We start from the raw sequence: 5,112 nt of genomic DNA, 5'->3' as shown, positions 1-5,112 counted from the left end.
CCCCTCCTGCCAACGCCCCCGCGGGGTGTCTCCATCCCCGGCCAGCCCTTTCCTCCCCGTGCTCCAGGGAACCGCTCCGTCTCACGGTGTTGATTAAACTTCCTTCCCCATCAGTTGGAAATAGCGAACTTTCCCCTTCCTATGTCTAATGGGGAGAGGAGTACCTCCCCCGCACCACTCCAAAATCTCACCCTCAAAGCAGGAGAGAGACCCTCAGACAAGAATGCACGGCCGTAACAGAGCTGAGAGGGACTTGAAATTTGCAGCCTTATTTTGCGAATGGAAGTGTCACGTTACAAAGGCTTCAGGTAAATAAAGGTGGGATAAGGCACCGACGCTGCCGAAATCTTCTTAGCTCTTTAGATCTGTGTGGAATGTGTATCCAGAAAAGGTTTCCACTTGGAGGCTTAAGAAATGTGAGTCATCCCCTCCCCCACCCGCTCTCATCCTTCTCAGATCGGTTCAGGGGAGAAAAAAAAAAAGAGGGGGGAAAGAAAAAGAAAAAAAAAAACCCTCTCCTTTTCTTTTCTATCAGCCTAGCATCTTTTTGGGGTGAATTTTGCTACTCTTCACCTTGAGTAGAAATAGAGCAAATAAATACAAAGTGCAGGTTACCTGTAACTGTGATTTCGGAGAGAAAAAAAAAGGGAAACAAGAAAAAAAAAACACCAACAAACCTAAATTGGAAGGAAAAGAAACTAGGAAGAAAAAAACCGCCGAGGAGGGGGAAAAGTTGTAAGACTGGTGGGAAAGCTTTGTTCCTCCTCTGCAAAGTTCCTTGTGCAAGGATGAGCAGGGTCCTGTGAACGCCATTTATTATGCACTATTCTGACGAGAAAATGCCAATCCCCACGCGATTCCCGCTCCTGCACTGGACATTGCCCTTTTTTTTTTTTTTTTTTTTCCCTGACGCTTTATTAAGTCACTTTAGTAGGCAACCTTTCAAAGCCTTTTTTAATTTTTTCCCCCTTGTGCAAGTAAGCTGGGACCAGAGCTGCTACACTAAGCTACTTAGCTTGAAAATCAGTTTAGTGAAGGTCTGGGAGATTCTGGGTTTATTTCCTCCCATACAAGACCTATAGCAGGAGCTTAATAACAAAAGTGCGAAAAGAACGAAACTGTACGGAAAATTACAAACATCAGCAGCAGCTGCCAGAAGCGCTAGGAAAATCTTTCTCTAAACCCAGGACCTAAACAGTCCAAAAGGTTGGTGTGATCAACCCCTCCTACTCATAAATTAGCTTCAAATTGTTAATAGATGGAATAAAACACTGTTAAAAAAAAAAAAAAAGTTGTTTTAATCATAATTCGGAAAAAATCTCTTCCTCTTACTTTTTAAAATTTTTTTCCCCTGAGAACTGTGTTGTAGTTGCTTGAACGCCTCCTTAACTTTCTGCAAGACCTAACAAAAAGGAGTACGGTGCCAAGTCATTAGCCGAACAGCGTTTTAAAAGACGATAAACAGTCACGTAGTAAAAAAGGATTTGGGCTGAGAGTGAAAAGCAGTCACCTTCCCGTCGGAGAGCGGCTGCACATCAGAAATCAGGCGGGAGAGAAATACGTAACAGCGCTGGGCATAATGTGATTATACCTAAGGTAATCGCTTAAAATAAATTGTATACTGTTTAAAGTAAATCGACCTAAATGGCCACGCTCATCTAATTCAAAGATCATTGGGCAGATAAACTTCTTAAAGAGCCTTTCTTGAGAAGGAGTTTGCTAAGACAGTGTGATCCTTCCAGTTTCTTAAGGCGATGCATCCAGTGCCAAGAGATTTTCTCTTTATTATTAACAAATCAGTTTAGATAGGGGTCCGATAAGAAATGCAAATCCAGACATAGGGGTCGCTGCTTGGCCGAATTTTAACTGAAGGCTGGTTCTGCGGGAATTGACTACAGGGTACGTTTGCGAAGAGGCTGTGTGAAGCTTTTGCACTGACTCTACTGAAAAATGAAGTCAGTGATTTTGATCTGCTCCAGATGTCCTAAGAGTGGATATTGCAGTGCTGGGAATCCGCACCAAATATCTGAGGGCAGTGATGGTAATCAGCGCAACCCATCAGCCAGGGGGGACTGGCAATTGTGATAACCTGCTGCAAATGCGCAGGGCTGGAGATGGCAGTGATAAACCGCTGAAAATATCTTCAAATGGAGATGACAGAGATGTTGAAAGGAGACACCTAGCTATGGGGAGAATAGGATACTAAGCAGAGCACAATCTGAGAGTGGAGTTCAGATATTTACTAGTCTACGGTTCGCCCGTGTAATTTCCACAGTGATACACGCCTTTGGGCGCCGTCTCTGCGGACAGATACACGAGCGTATGGCCCCGTTGGTAAAACTCGGGGCTTATGCGGCGTTGATAATCAGATCTACCAAAAGAAAGGGAGGTTTAGTCTCTAAAGCGCCTTGTTTGTGGCTTGAGGAGAAAAGTTTTCTTTTAATTCTGTAACTGCTTTGTAACATCCTGGTAACGATTTCTTTTGCAAATCCTCTTTTCTTTTTCAGCTCTCACCGGTAATAGACGAAGAAGTTTAAGACGATCTCTTCAGTTAATAGTCTGTTTCAATTTTCTTTCCTGTGGAAAGAACGTGCGGGGGGGAAAGGAGGTGTGCAAAAAAAATTATCCATATGTTGCTAATTTTCTGACTGTTCTCAGCAGGTAGTTTCACCGTCTTTTTTTTTGTTGTTTTTTTGGTTTTTTGGGTTTTTGTTTGCTAGCTGTCTTTTTTAAAATGTTTAAATTTAAAATAACTCTACCACGTTAAGTATCAATCCTATATATTTTAATGATACATCTGTGCAGGAGAGAATCCATTAATTTAATATATCTCGCCTAGATTCTAATTATACACTGACTGCCGACTATTTGGATCAGTTGACTGAGTTTTCATTAAGTGTATTACATCTGATTTAGCGTGAAACCGTGCTTCATTTGAGGACGTTTACTTTTTTGGGGATGCCGGCAGTGCAGGGGTGGCTCGGCAGGACCTTGGCAGGGGGCTTCTCTCTCTGGTCGCCTGCTGCCAGGCCCTGTCGCTGCCGTGTGACCATCCTGAGCGCTTCTCATCAGGGCTGATTTATGAGCCTTGTTAAACACCCATTATTACTTTGCACCTTTTTTCCAGCAGGGTCTGGGAAACAACCCCACTTTGTGACAACAGGGCATGTGTCAAACAATTATAGGCGGAGAGGTGATGTAGCTCTGGAGGGCCAGACTCCCCTCTCCTCCCCTTCACGCCCAACCAGAGGAACATTTCTGGAAGGAAGGAAGGAAGGAAGGAAGGAAGGAAGGAAGGGAGGGAGGGAGGAAATTTTAAAAAATCTCACTATTTTTGCAGATTTAATTCACAGTAACAGCAGCCTTTAGACCTCTGCGCAAATGAATGGTTTGGCTTGTCTAAATAAACACAAGCGTGGAATCAGGGATACCTGATCGATTCCCTAAATGTGAAGATATACACATCTTCAGTGTATACAGGCAGTACAGGAAGGAATCCAAGCCCGAGCAGCTGCAGCATTGGATTGCACTCAAGGTAGCAGCTAGTAAGGTGTTTACAAAGATTATTTTATTCAGAGAGAGAGTGTGTGCTTTAAAAATGAAATATACAATCTTTTTAAAAAAAGTAAACTAAGAGAAATTGACTTTCCCCCCCAGATATTCTGGTGGTGACTTTTTGTTAATCCTTTATCAGTTTACTTCAGGTGCAACTTACATTTATTTGTCATAGCAAGGTGAATTCACAGGTGTTCTCTTCCTTTGCACTTTTGCAAATGAATTGTTAGAGCTATGCACACCGGCCTATATGAACAAGCACTAAAATCTATAGAATGAATCATCTGCCTCTCTGTTTCCCTCTCTGTCCATCTATCTACCTATCTATGAATATTTTATGTGTCTGAACTTAATTAACAAAATAATTTCCATTTTGTCTCAAAAATGATCAACAGCAATTATGTGGGTTTTTTAAGGTTTATAATTTTATGTCACCAGACTGTTGCTTGGGGGCAGAGGCACAATTGCCATGCCAGCTGCAGTTGTATTTATTTGGTTTTTTTCTGTCTTGTTCCTGTAGGGCTGCATTATGCAGTTTTTAATTAGTTTGTGTTTGTATTTCACCCGTCCCAAATCAATGCCATCCTGGAGCAATGCAATGTAAATTCCTGCAGTACAGGTGTAGCTGCTAGCTCTGGAACACTAGGAAACTCGTGTCTTACAAATGAAAGCAGTGAATGCCATTCAGCCAAACTGTCAGCTTTAAACAGCCAAGAGGAAGGAGATCAAAGCAGAGAGCAGGAACTTCTACTCTCCAGATTAGTCTTTATGGTTTGAACGCCTAATGCTATTAAAGGGAACCAGGACATATAGCACATCGTTGGCTACAAAGTTACTTCTAATTTTGCTAAAGTCCTGCCTTATTTTGGCCAATGTAAGGCTTCAGAGCATTTCAAGATGCACTGTTTCCTTTGAGGCCTAGTAGCTACTCATCGGAAATTATGCAGAACTAATACCTTCAGAGACACATTTCTGTTTGTGCACATATTTATATAACTTATCGCCTTTTGAAAGATAATTTTGATTTCCTCCCAGGTTCCACAAAGTCTTTTAATAGAACTTGCAGCAATAAAACCTGAAATTTTAGTATCTCCAGACATGAAAAGTCCCTTTATATTGTGTTTGGTGTCTCTTCTTTCTTGAAATGACCTCTGTACGGTGGTGTATAAATCTATTATTCCAGTCACTGGGGAATTCTTTTAAAGCTTGCTTTTTTTTTTTTTTTTGGTCAGGAATAAGAGATCGTTCATCTTTAACTAGGCCACATAGAAATTATGATTCAACAGCAGTGTATATTTAATTAGAGTAATCTCACTTGAATTTAATTACCTAATGAATTATTTGTTTAAAAGGTAAAAAGGCTTGTTTGCCAAGTACAGTGCAACCCACTGATAAGAACTTCCGTTATAAGAACATTAATATTAAAAAAAAAAAACCCCAACATTTTATGGTTTTATATTTTAACTCTTTGGTTCTGCCAGCCGTCGATGGGTACACCGAGCCCGCTGCGATCCGGGCTCCCTTCGACTCCCGGCAGGGGATTCCCCCGCCCACCGC

The 5,112-nt window shown here is 41.7% G+C and overlaps 1 long non-coding RNA gene across 1 annotated transcript; it reads left to right on the top strand.

Annotated features, from left to right (window-relative positions):
* The first annotated feature begins 694 nt into the window (after positions 1 to 694).
* On the top strand, positions 695 to 5,112 carry LOC108447864. The gene is made up of 3 exons (XR_001863565.1): positions 695 to 1,596; positions 2,508 to 3,535; positions 5,037 to 5,112. It is a non-coding gene; the product is annotated as an uncharacterized LOC108447864 (long non-coding RNA).

The sequence above is a fragment of the Corvus brachyrhynchos genome, unplaced genomic scaffold, assembly GCF_000691975.1.
Source record: "Corvus brachyrhynchos isolate BGI_N302 unplaced genomic scaffold, ASM69197v1 scaffold7, whole genome shotgun sequence".
Classification (NCBI taxonomy): domain Eukaryota; kingdom Metazoa; phylum Chordata; class Aves; order Passeriformes; family Corvidae; genus Corvus; species Corvus brachyrhynchos.
The sequence above is the reverse complement of the archived record's forward strand: the minus strand, read 5'-3'. Positions and strand labels throughout refer to the sequence as shown.